This window comes from Notechis scutatus, chromosome 3 (assembly GCF_049901735.1).
Source record: "Notechis scutatus isolate UNSWTSFEM ecotype Mainland chromosome 3, rNotScu1.2, whole genome shotgun sequence".
In the NCBI taxonomy this organism is placed as follows: Eukaryota; Metazoa; Chordata; class Lepidosauria; order Squamata; family Elapidae; genus Notechis; species Notechis scutatus.
The window spans coordinates 157,324,789-157,338,266 of record NC_142011.1 but is presented as its reverse complement, the minus strand read 5'-3'; the positions used below and the strand labels follow the sequence as shown (position 1 = coordinate 157,338,266).

Here is a 13,478-nt window from a genome sequence, read left to right as displayed (position 1 = left end):
CTGGCAAAGATGTTTCAATGTGCTGTCAGTCTAAACTAGGCCTCATTTCAATCTGTTGCATCAGGTAGGTCTCTCTCCCTCCCTCCCTCCCTCCCAGACTGGCTTTGCTCTACTTTCCCGATGTGCCTGTGGGGCCGGCGTTCGAACATGGATGGATGGATGGAGAGAGAGAGAGAGAGGTAGGTAGGTAGGTAGGTAGGTAGATAGATATATTGGTAGGTAGGTAGGTAGGTAGGCAGGCAGGCAGAACTTTTGGATGAATATATGGGTAGATAGGTAGGCAGGCAGGCAGGCAAGCAGGCAGGAAGACAGACAGACAGACAGAATGCGACAGTGGTGGCACTTTGGGAAAGTAGAGCAAAGCCAGAGTGGCGGCTCCACAGGCTTACCCCACTGAGCCCCTTGCACCGTGCCGGTGCAACAGTCAATGGGGTGAGCCTGTGGTGCCGGTGTCTCGAACGCGGCGGCACATTGCTCTATTTTCCCAACATGCCACCGCTGCCACATTCGAGGCCCCGGCTACGGAGCAGTGCAACAGTCAAATGGGGTGAGCCTGCGGGGCCGGTGACTTGAACACCCCCCTGCCGCCTCTTAGCACCCCCTGCCAGTCCCTTTGCCTCTTAGCGCCCCCCTAAGGCATCCCACCACCCCCAGGGGGCGGTACTGCCCCCATTTTATCATGCATTCCTTCACTTGTTTTTCTTCTGTCTCATATTTCAACAAAAGTTGAACAATTGTTACTATAAGTTTCATAGTATATGGGAATTGTATTCATGTTCAAAGCAATGGTAGAAAATAAGGGCCTATATTGGATTTCAATAATTCAGATACATATCAGTTACTTCATGTGATTAGCCGGAAGAATAAGTTGGAGGGAAAGGATCAATATGTAAAAAGTATACACCAGAACTTCTTGTTGGGGTAATTGCAAACTTATTTATAGTATCTGTTAGGTGAAAATATTGGCATTATTACACTGAAGTAGTAATCTCACTGAAGGTGCTGTTCCCTGAACAAGCTTTATACCCTTAAAGCTGTGACTTAACATCTGACTTAAGCAAAAGATTTCGTTGTCAGGATGATGGGAAAATTGTACATGTAGGAATTATCTCAGTGAACATTTTCTGTCAGTGGTTTATTTTGAGTACTTTGCTAACATATTGTCATGCAAGTCTAGTTCGTTAAGAAATTGTGATGAAAAGTATTTGAGATGTTCTGAAGAGCAGCACTCCTGGCTAATATAGAAGCTTATTTGAATGGGCAATCATGTACAAGATGCTTGAAGTCGTGACTAGAAGCTAATTGGAAGATTTCAATTTTAGCTCTTTTAACATTGCACATTTTGAGTGTACAATGAGAGTGTACGGTGACAGCATATAGTCTCTAATAATGACAGGTGTTAGAGGCATAAAGATTTAATGTACATTTTAATGAAGTTGAAACCTGTAAAGAATTTAGTACATGCTTTGTAGTGAAGAATTTTTTTTTTTATAAATTGGTACCTTGGGAGTATAATTGCTTATTACTTTTAATGCTTATCTCCTTTGATTTTCTAAATCAGAGTAACATCTAGCAGCTGGAAGTTATGCTAGAGGTGTTCTGGTTACCATGCTAGGCAATTCTTAATGGCAATGTCCTTAGAAGATGACCTTTGATTACAACCCACAGTTTTGCTGTCATTTAGCTGGAGGGGACATGTGTTACTGTCGTAATCAATTGATGAGATTGGATGGATAACCGAATGATGAAACTGCGGGCTGGGTGTTTGGCTTGACATCTTGTCTGTGACAAATAACAGCATGAATGCTGCTTCAGAGAAGCCATGCTTTCACATTCATAGCCCTTTCATTGCTCATGGAAGTGGGATCCTAAAAAACTGTCTGCCCACATTGACTGGGAAGATTCCATCTGGAGGAGAAAATTACTCTACAAAGAACTATATATAAGACTTAGTTTTCTACTTACTTTCTTTTTGACCCATTTATTACTCCTTTAATCTTTTTATATGGCCAACTGATCTCAGTGCACTACTTTTATACTGGTTATTCTTTTATCCCATTAATTCAGCACTAATTAATTCTTGAGCTTAACTTTCTTTCTTTGTTGTACCATTTCCACTGCATTCAACTTTTTAGGTTTTTATTAATATATCCAGTTCTTGCATATAAAAAAGGAGACAGAATCACATTCTTACATGCAACCTTCTTTTGACAAACTTTTATTCTTCACAACAAATCTTACATTACCTATTTTATGCCAGCATTCACAAAACTTAAAATGTCTTCATTTTCCTATCACACATGTACACACAAACCTACCTACCTACCTACCTATCATCTATCTATCTATCTATCTATCTATCTATCTATCTATCTATCTATCTATCATCTATCTACCTACCTATCTATCCCATTTCCCATTCAAATTCACCTTGATTTTTGACACACTAATTTTCAGATCCATACTCTTCACTGCATCATAAAATTTAACACTAACTGCAAATAATTCAAGTTCTAATCTAAGACTTCATCTATGTCAATGTGTCTTCAACCAACACAGGTCTAAGAGACCAGAAACACTGATAAGAGCTGGTTCCCAGACTGATAAAGATACAACAGCTATTATATAACACAACCAACTGCAAACTTCTTCACTATCAGCAAAGAGATCAGGTTTTTTTTTACAAGTTCAGAAAAAAGGTTTTGAGAAAGAAAATCAGAGAAACTCCACCTAATGTGCATCAAGATATTTTGGATTTAAATTGAAAATGGCTTATTTGGTGAAATCTCTGTATCCCTTCCCGTTTCATCTCAACAAACATTGCCAAGCAGAACTTTGTGAATATTGTACTTGGAAAATAACTTTTTGTTCAGGCAGCTGCCAAAGAGTTTATCTTTTCTTTACTCATGTATCCATCAAACAAGGAAGGGGTTATCAGACATGCTTATTCCTAATTCGTGTTCAATGTTGAAAATTTGCTAAGCATTCAATTTATTTTCACACATGCTTTACTTCTAAATATATACCACTGTTACATATTCAGCAACCAACCTTCAATTCATGCAAAACACTCCATTAATTTAAGTTTATTTGCTTTATCATATGCTTTTAGTGTATCAACAAATATGTATTTTTTTTCTCACTTTCATACATTTCACAGTGACTTGCTGACAAGCTAAAATGTAGCATGCATGTCCCTTCCTAGCATAAAGCCATAATGTGATCCCCAAATTTTGCTCATTGTTACCTGTTGAACCTTTTGAACAGAATTCTGCTAAATACCTTCCAAGAAACATTTAACAAACTAATTCTCTTAGTTTTTTCATTAATTTTCTATCTCTGCATTTATAGAGGGGAACAATCGTGGCATTCTCATCCACGCTGTGCCGAGAGTCCAGGAATGGGATATGATTCCTCCCTCTGATGTTATAGAGCTGAGTCTGCCACTATATAAAAAGCCAGTCCCTAGCTGGCTTCCCAGCTTTTGACTCAGTTTCTTGTCTGAGAGCTAGTGTCTCTGGATAGGAAAGTGAGCTAAGAAAGCAATAATCAGTAGCAAAAACAGAAGAGAAGCAGTTTTAACGCTTTGACACAACTCCCAGGGCTCCAGTGGAACTGTGCCAGGAGGATCCACTCTCCTGCAGCGTTGAGGCTTTGGCGCTGCCATCGAGGGAACTGCAAGCCCAGGGAACATTCTGCAAGCCCTTCACGCAGTTCCCTTCATGTTGCAAAAGACTATTCACAGCTGACCTTTGGAGCTTTGTTTCACTACCTCTCAGCTGATAGCAGATAAGTGTTTGGTTGATTGCTCAGGGCTGCTAGAACGCTTAAGGAGTGAGTGAGGCAATGAAGGTCTTTTAGGGCCAGCACATGTGGCGGGTGGCCATTTTGGGTGGCAGTCGGAAATTTTGAGTGGTGATCAGCCATTTTGGAGGAAGAGCAGCCATTACCAAAAAGGGGCCTCATGGCTGAATTTGCTCACTTGGCCCATGCAACAGGAGACTTTCTCATAGGGGAAGCTCCCAGCACCCCTTGTGTTGGTCCTGTTGGTGAATATGGAGAACGAAATGGCCCAGTCAGACCTCACAGGCCTGGAAGAAGCACAAGGTTCTCAGGCCCAGATGAGGAAGAGAAGAAGACAAAGAGGCCAGTCAGCAAAGTGGGAGGCTGCAGCAAAGATCAGGGCCAAGCCCTTAGCCCCCAAGAAGACATCCAAGTCTGAACTCAGGGCTGAGAAACGTAGGCATACTGCTTTAGAAAAACAGTTTGCTAAGACCCTGGATCAGATGAGGACCGGATGCAACAATCCTCCCAATCAGGGGAATTTCAGGTTTGCCCAGAGGTTATAGCCAGGGCGGGGGAGGCTGAAACTAGCTCTGCCAGCCACCTTCAGGCTTGGTCCCCAGAAGGGTGGAAGAAGAGTTTTTGCCCCAGGTCTGGGCCCAACTTCAGACAGGCTGCCTGGGGTCCAAGTTCCTCCCACACCCTAGGTCAGATGATTCAAGGAGGCTTCAGGCCTAGACCTGAAACAACCTTTACTCCTACTGCTGCCGGCCTGCGGCCAGTGGACCCTCCCACAGGTGGCAGGCCTGATGATATTACGTGCATGGTTTCTGTGGCCATCAGACAGGACCTGGCTGAAGGATTCCAAAAGCTACTCCTTCCCTTGGGGGGGTCAGTCCCTGTTCCCTCCTTACTCCCAACTTACCCCTCCTTATCTCAGAGGGGTTTTCCCAGGCAGCAACAGTTCAGTTGCCCATCTACCCAATCTGAGTGGGGCGAGTATGAGGAGAGGGATTACACTAATCCCTCAGAACACAGTCACTCTTCCACGTCAGAGGAGAGGAAGATGAGATCAGGGATCCTAACTCATCAGAAGAGGAGGGGCTTGGATCTGGTCAACCCCCTCAGCAGAGGCTTTTAAACCTTGTTTAAACTGCTCTTACACAAGGCCTTAGTCACAGCCCAGTTAAGTCTGGAGGAGGTGGTTCCAAAACCCCAAGCAGCTTCTTCCAGCCATGGGGACTCCCTTTTCTCAAAACCAGTGGTCCACACAGAGGTTCTTCCATCCCCTCTGTTATTCCTTGATTTAGTAAAGGAGTAGTGTGCCTCCCCTGGGGCAGGGCCTTGGCCTTCATCACATGACCGGCGTTTTTACAACATGGGCCGCTCCTTGGCCAATGCTCTCCTAGTCCCTTCTGGTGGTAGCCTCTTTCTCTACATCAGGCACCCCCACTGAACCACTAAAATTTCATTTGTAAAGAAATAAACAATTGTAAAATACTGATTCAGTAAGTTTCTGAAAGAGGTTGGAGAACATTTCACAAAGCTTCTACTACCGTCATATGGAAACAGTGTTCTTGCTTGTTGGAAAGATCAAAAGTTTAAACTGCTCTCCTGCACTGTAACATGTTGTATTAACAGCAGATTCATTTATTTCCTAATTAACAAAAAGTGTTCTTTTTATTTAAGCCATCTGGCCACAGAGCATGTTGTTTAACTGCTTGCTGTTACAGTTTGGAGCCATAGAGATGGGAGGAGGGAATGTTTTGGCTCTTATTTTGGCTAGCGACTAAATCAATGCTGTAGGTGTATTAACACACATGCCTGTCATTGCAGCATTTACTCCTTATTGATTGTGCATATATATACACACACACAGTGAGATTTCTTGTTATAGGCAACACACTTTTAACATTGACAGTTGGTTCATACCAGTCAGGCAGCTGCAATTGAGTGCTGCCATTTTCTTTCCACATCAACAATACTGTCTACAGCAAATATTTTTCAGTGACTTTTTGCTCTAAGCACTTGGGCACATTATGTGCAAAAAATACTCTTTCGTCTTGTCTTCATTCATGATGTAGTAGAAAAATAATAATGCATATTTATATTTATACTTATATTTACTTAGTTATTTGCTAATTCTGAAAGGCTGAAATTCTGAAAAGCTTTCTACTGATCCTCTTTTGATTGCTTGATGTATACATCAGCTATGCTTACATTGCACTGATAAAAGGAATTCAGGCTGGCATCTGATTTTTAAGCTACAGACATACCCATTATAGGTAGTTCTCAACTTATGGCCATAATGGAGTCTGGACTTGCTGTCATAGGTTATGATGGTCATTAGTCAAGGCATGTATGCAACCATTTCATGACCTGTTTTACAGCAGCTGTTAAGCAAATGAAGCAGTAGTGGGATCCTACCTCAGTCGCTACCAGTTCGGTGGGTGATCATGCGTTTGTGCGCACCTAACAAGCCAATCTGCTGAGAGTTTGAAGAAATGAAAAGGTAGAAGTGACTCTCCCACCCTCCCATGAGCTTTTCGGTCTTTTATCCTCTCAGCTGATTGTGGGAGGCTTTTTTTCCCTCCTATCAGCTGATTGGAGGCTTTTTTTTTTTTTTTACTACTGGTTGGACCGAACTGGTAGTGATTTTTACTACCGGTTCAATTGAACCGGGCTGAACTGGTAGCATACCACCACTGAAATGAAGTGATTATTAAGCACATGCATGTATCTCTATGGATATTTTTTTGCCAGGAACTGGCCCAAAAGGCTGAAAACCAGAAAAACAACTAGTAAACCATAGTCATGACCATGGAACGCGGCAGCCAGCTGTGAAGGTGATCTGGTTGCCAAGTGCCTGAAATGTTGTCATGTGATCACAGATGCGTATGTGTGTACAACTGTCTGATGTCCAGAGCTGGTAGCTTTTTGGGGGGGAGGGATGTTCTTTGTAACTTATTAGTTGTAAGTCAAGGACTACCTGTATATGTTTATGAGACTATAAATAATTATACTTTCCAATTGATGTAGTTTGCTTTTCCCTAACTTCCCAAAGAGAGCCAATTTGTTGTAATGGTTAAGACATCAGACTAGAAACTGGATGACTGCAAGTTCTGGTCACTGAGCCATTGATAAACTATTCAGATTGATGAGTCTTTAGCGTTAGAAGGCCAGATGTTATTTTATTGGCTTCTTGTGTTGCTCTTTAAGCATATATTGCCTCAACAATTATCTGGGTTTTGTAACTAGATTCCTGATTCCAAAATGATGAGTAGTTTTCATAGGAAGTATTGAAAGCAAAAGACCTGTTTCCTGTATAATATGCAAAGATTGAAGTGTTTGCCCATGTAGATTTTCTCTGAAGCTCAACATTTTTCCATAACATGACATCTACCTCAATAAGCTAGGAAACAACAGTGTTGTTGTTCATGGTCATCTTGCAGTTCCTGTTGAAATGTAATACCCCGCTGCATTTGTCTTCCATTTTTCTCCTCCTTGATTGTACATTTAGTAGCTATTACATGTGCTCTGTTGCATTGTTCTTCTGAAATAATTTTGATGAATGAGCCTATCCTATATTATTTTGATTGTAGGTCTTCTTTACAAATATTTTTAAAAAGTTCCCTGTGATTAGCATCATTTTTTTTCCTTTTAAATGGACTTGGTATTTACAAAATTTGGCAAAACATATACTTGAATTTTCCTGTGGGAAAAGATAAAGATAAAGCAGCAGGAGAGGAGAGCAAATATGATAGTGGTTTGGCTTCAAATTGATTATTTTCCTTTGATCTGAAGGAATGGCATCATTCCTGCAATGTAATGTGAAAGGAGGAATCCAAAAGTTGGACTAGCTTTGTTTAATTTGAAAGTCTGGCTTAAAAATCCTAAATGGTTTGCCTTCACACTCACTCTCTCTCTCCTTTAGTATAAATTCCCATCTAGTGTTGGTGTTTGAGTCATGGTATGTGGGTGTACTTTTAATGTACAATCATTTATACTAACTTTTCTGGTCTTTTCTGCTTAGATAATTGAATTGCCAATTATACAATGAGTCTAATCTTATAATGTATTAAGAAACAGCTACATTCCATAAAGAACTTCCAATATTATCAGCAACAAGTGATCTAGTTTTCATCTGGAATTTAAAATTTGATCTGACCAAATAAAAAATATAGTAGCAACTAATCAGTTAAGAATGTTATCTCTCTCTGTGTTATATAGTCAACACACACACACACACACACACACACACACCTGTCAATTAATTTTTATTGTGATATCTTGAAATAAAACACAAGAACAGCCCTACTAGGTAAGGCTATAGATGTTGGACTCCGAGAATAGATCTAACTGGATGCTAAAAACATTCTAACCATATTTACTATATTTTAGTTTTCAATCCACATCCTTTCCAGCACATGGATTTTAACAATATGTTTCTGCTGATTTATACTTTGATAAAACCATGAAGTGAAGCAGCTATTTTGCAAAATGGTAAAATTAAAATTGTCTACCTGATTACAGAATGAGAATTTAATAAAACAAAAGAATTCTTGTTGTGTTGGCTTTGTCCTCTATAGCCGGGGTGGGGTGCTACCGATTCTGCCCAGCTCTATAGAACCGGTAGCTCTGAAGAGCAGCAGACACAGAACTGTATCACCAACAAAACATAATCACCAAACCAGTAGTAACACTGGTTGAATCCCACTCCTGCTCTATAGATAAAGCAAAGAGTTTTCTACAGATACTCATTCCAGAGTTAACTCTTTAGAAGTAATAATGTTCCCAATTGCATAAAATATATTCCATATCCTTAGTTTAAGCATTACAGGATCTCTTATACATTTTAAATCCTAAATCCTAATATTTGAGTAAAGGTTCAATATTATGAACAAAACATTATTATGAAGTTGTGGCCCCTGTCTTTGGAACAGCAGCCCTCATGAAGATACCTACAGCTCCCATTCTTCAAATGTGCTAGAAATCTCATAAAACCCAGCTTTAACCAGGTGCTAAATTATCCATGGAATCCATGGCAATTTTTCTTGTGTTTCTGAGTTCTTTTGATGGGGTTTTGTTCAGATGGTCATGATTCTTTTATATTATTTATTCTTTCAAATAAGGCAAGCTGTCCAGAGTCTTTCTGAAGTTGGGCAGCCTCAAAATCCAATAAAGAAAACCAACCAACCAACAAATCATAGTTTAAAGAAATGTGTTACATAATAAGGCCTAGTTGTCATTGTATTAGCATAAAATAATGTAGCTTGATTATTTTCTTATTTTACTATTTATCTACTATTTATTTACTTGGTTATTAATCAATTTTAATTTGTTTCTCTTCTAATTGCAGCTCAGAGCTGTGGAAGATTTATCTTAAATTATGTATCCTAAGGTATAGTAAAATATGTACACCTGTTTTTTGTGCATATGATAGCTGATAAACAAATTCACCAAACAGTCCTATTTCTAATTATACAGAAGCAACAACTATGCAGATCATTCTGTACAGAATAGCAGAGTTGAAAGGGACTACTTCAACCTCTTACCCAAGCAGGAAGCTATATATCATTCTGGACAAGTGACTGTTCAATATGGACATATGGCTGTCTTTAAGTATGCATTGAATGAAACAAAATTGAAAGTAATAATAGAGATTGTGAAAATTTGCAGCTAATAATATTACTTCCTGTACTTGGATGCTTTATAATCCAAGAAAACACATAGTTGTAAGCAAGCCAAATATCATCTGGCTATTATTTGAAAGAATTTGAATTTATGAATTCAGTTCTATGCTTAGGAAAGAAAACTGAAAGCAGTAATGGAGTAGCCTTGCATATATAATTGTAAATGTCTAGAGAAAAACAATTTCTAATTGCATTTGCTAAATAATAAAATTAATATTACTGCACGTGAAATTTCTAGGTTTGTAAGGGCTTAAAATTAATTTGGATGATTTATATTAATACACTAATTTAGAATGAGGAATGTAGCACCCTGAACTAGATGAGAATTGCCTATACTAGTTCATGCCTTTTAAAATGATAGACTTCTGTGAATTTTTGTTAGGAAATGTTATATATGTTTTTATTAGATTTACCTCTAAAGTTCCTGGCACATGACGATAACAGGATATGACAAACACAGCCTTGAGAATTTTCTCTAGAATTCTAGAGAGGGATTTCCAGTAAGACTTGTTCATTTTTTTCCTCAAATGTCTGGCTGATCACTTGAGGGTGACATATGGTAGAAACATGCTTTGAGGGACCAGCCTCCTGTATGGCAAACAGTACCATGCAAAACAGACAGATGGTGGCTTATTTAGTCTTGGAAAGTTGTTTAATCCTACATACTGGCAAAGCCTAAGTATAGAGAGATGGAGAGAAAACTATACAACCCTAATGGCAGCTGAAGCAAGGATGTGATGAAAATGCTCACAAATAGCTTTGTACTTTGAATGTAATGATATTTCTCTAGTATAATCAAATAGAACAATCCTGACAGTTTCAAAATATATATAGTAAATAGCAACAAATATAGTCTGTTGTTTGAAATTTGTATTAAAGGTGCACATGTTAAAAGACATTAATTTGAATTGTTCAATTGCTTAGGAGAGGGATGCATTTTTAAGTCTATTTTCATTTACATATTTGTTAATTATACTTTCCTTTCTCCCAGTCTTTAGTATTTATTATACTTTGCTTTGCATGGTTGATGGATTGATTATGTACTATCATGTACATATCTGTACATTGATTATGTACAAATCACGTACATAAGAGTTAGTATCATGGACTAACTCTTAGCAACTGCATAGATGGATTTTCTCCATAACAATCTGTCTAACTTGGTTTTTCCATCTGTAATGGTACACCCACCACCATTGCAATAGAGTCTGTGCTGATCGTCATCTTCTCTTTTCTTCTATTTTTACCAGCATTATCACCTTCTTTAGAGAACAAGGTCTTTACATACAGGTAGTCCTTAAATGTACAACCACAGTTGGGACCAAAATGCTACGTGATACAATTGCCTGATTTCTGGAGTGCGTTTTCCCATGGTTGTCACGTAAATCCAGTTTCCCCCATTGATTTTGCTTTTTGGAAGCCACGAAAGATCAGGAAGACCATAGGACTTTGCGGCCATAGTAAATACATGCTGGTTGCCAAGTGCCCAAATCATGATCACTTGACCATTAAGATGCTGTGAAACTCATAATTTGAAGAACTGGTTATAAGTCACATTTTCCAGTGCCATTGTAATTTCAAATAATCATTAAGTGAATGGCTGTAAGTTGAAGATTACAGGTAGACATTACAGGTCTGTAATGTGTCCAAAGTAGGATAATTTGAGCTTGGTCATTTGTACCTTGAGCTAGAACTCTATGTTGATTTATACAATAATCCTCTTGTTTGGTTTCTTGGCTGTCCAAGTATTCCCAAGAGTCTTGTCCAACATCCAGAGTTCAAAAGCGTCAATACTGTTTCTATCCTGCTTCTTCATTCCTACATAATAAAAAACTATTGTATGCAAAATATCATAAAATTTTGGAATGTATGTAAAAACAGTTAAAAAATACTAGTAAGCTTGTTTATTTAAAAAACTTAGATACTGAAAACAATTACTTCTTAGCAATTATGACATAACTATAATTAAGAATAATAATTAGTGAAAAGTCAAGTAGATCTTTATATTCTCTTATGTAGAGAATATAAGCAGTTGTTAATTTGTCTTGAAAGTCCATATTTCAACTGAAATCACAATAGAGGTTCATCAAGGTCTTGCTGGAGAAGAATTCTTGGAAATTTAAAACAATTTTTGTCTGTTTCTCTCCACAGAAAAACTGAAATTACTGGCTGAACAGGACAATGATTATTAATTAAATACAATTCAAAGCTGTACTGTGGTTTCCTGAATCAATTGTGGTGAGTAACATGATTTACATGTTTTATATATATATATCACTTTCTATGGGGAAAAAAATACCTTATTCTTTTTATTTTAAGTGACTGCATTTCTGTCAATGACATTTTTCTGCCCCATCATCAATAGTGTCTCTTCTCTTAAGCACTTCCAAATCATACATTAGAAATGCTGTGCTAAGATTTTAAAATATGGTTGTTTTAGGGGAAGTAATATGCAACATTTTAATATTTAAAATAAAAAATATATATTTCATGTGTGTCTTGATAAAATCAGAATATATCCCGTACATACAGTAGATTTACAAAAATGATTGCTAACTTGCTAATTCAGCTAAATTATCTGAATGAGTATATAAATGACTGAAATCGTTTTATTTAAACTTGATTTACTTTGTGGGCTGCTACAGGTTTACTTATAAATGTGTGTGTGTGTGTGTGTGTGTGTGTGTGTGTGTGTGCATGTACGCACATACATTGGAATGATTGGCTGCTTTGTCATTCACATTTGCAAAGTGATCTGGTTAGGTTTTCACAATACCTAATCAAGATCAAAGGTAACACTATACAAATAAGTTTTCAATTATGGTTGCCAATAGGAGATACTGTCAGCTATTTTTAATTTGTCTGTAGCAAAAGCCAACAATACAACATTAAAAACATTTCATTTTCAGTTATAGTCTTAAATAAAACTAAATTAAAAAGTACCATCAAAAGACAGCATTCCATCCTAGTTGCTTTGCCCAATCTTTCATCTCTAAAGAAATTTGGGACAAAATTAGGGCCTTCCACATTGCTGCAAATAAAGGAGGAGCAATATAAAAAGAAACAAAGCCAGCAACTGTGGAAAGTAGTGGAGCTCTGTCTCCAGGGAACATTTCAAGGAACAGGCGTCATCTTCAGATGCAGACCTGGTAACTCTGTTATATTTCAAATTGCTTTTCAAGGACACAAATATAACAGAAACGGAAAATTGTTTCTGGCTTACACTATCCAGTCTACAGGCTAGGTTGCCTCTTTCACATTGTAGGCTATTAAAAATATTTCCATCAAATTGATTTGCTGCACACTTTGGTGGCCACAAACTTAAACACTTGATTTAAAAAGACATATATTTCTATGTCTACAGTCTACTAGATGAAATGTTTGACACATACAGCACTTAGGATACAAGCCCGCTGTTTGTGGAAATAGCTTGCCTGCCTAAAAATAGACTAAAGTTTCATTGCTTCTATGAAAAATGAAGTGTGTTTCTTGGATATTCTGATGAAATAACAAGCCCGTACCAAACATATACTTTTTCACCCCTTCAATGTCAGAGAAAGACCATATGAACATAAACCAAAGCTGACAAATTGATTTGCAAATGTGCATGCAGTTAATGTTCATACAGGTGTAGTACATAATGCAGGTGAATATTTTAACTCTTCTATAGCCTGTGTAAAAGATTGTCATACCATACCTTTTTGTTGTTGTTTTTGTCTTATATTTGATATCTAATGCACTATAATGTATTACAGTGATTTCTCTCTTGGCCAGTTGTCAAAAAGTAGATCAAAATAGTTGATTGAGCTTTCATCAATTAAACAAATTTTCCCTGATATCTGGGAATTTCTTCCTCACTTTGGAATCTGATATGAACTGCATTGTCTGTTTATATATTGGTTTTTTTTATTCACTTTGGTCTTCTTCCTCTTTGAGTAGAGCAAATATTTTAATGGCACCATAAGTTTCTAGTTTCGGCTGCAAAGAGAGGTGGGAAAAGTT

At 37.9% G+C, this 13,478-nt stretch overlaps 1 protein-coding gene across 5 annotated transcripts in view; it reads left to right on the top strand.

Moving 5' to 3' along the window:
• Positions 1 to 13,478, top strand: part of LDLRAD4 (low density lipoprotein receptor class A domain containing 4) — a 250,057-nt gene that overhangs the window by 32,993 nt on the left and 203,586 nt on the right. For all 5 annotated transcript variants that reach the window (XM_087961495.1, XM_087961492.1, XM_087961494.1 and 2 more), the window contains exon 2: positions 11,628 to 11,714. The gene's annotated coding sequence lies outside the window, so the exon portion shown is untranslated. The remainder of the gene's footprint in view (positions 1 to 11,627; positions 11,715 to 13,478) is intronic.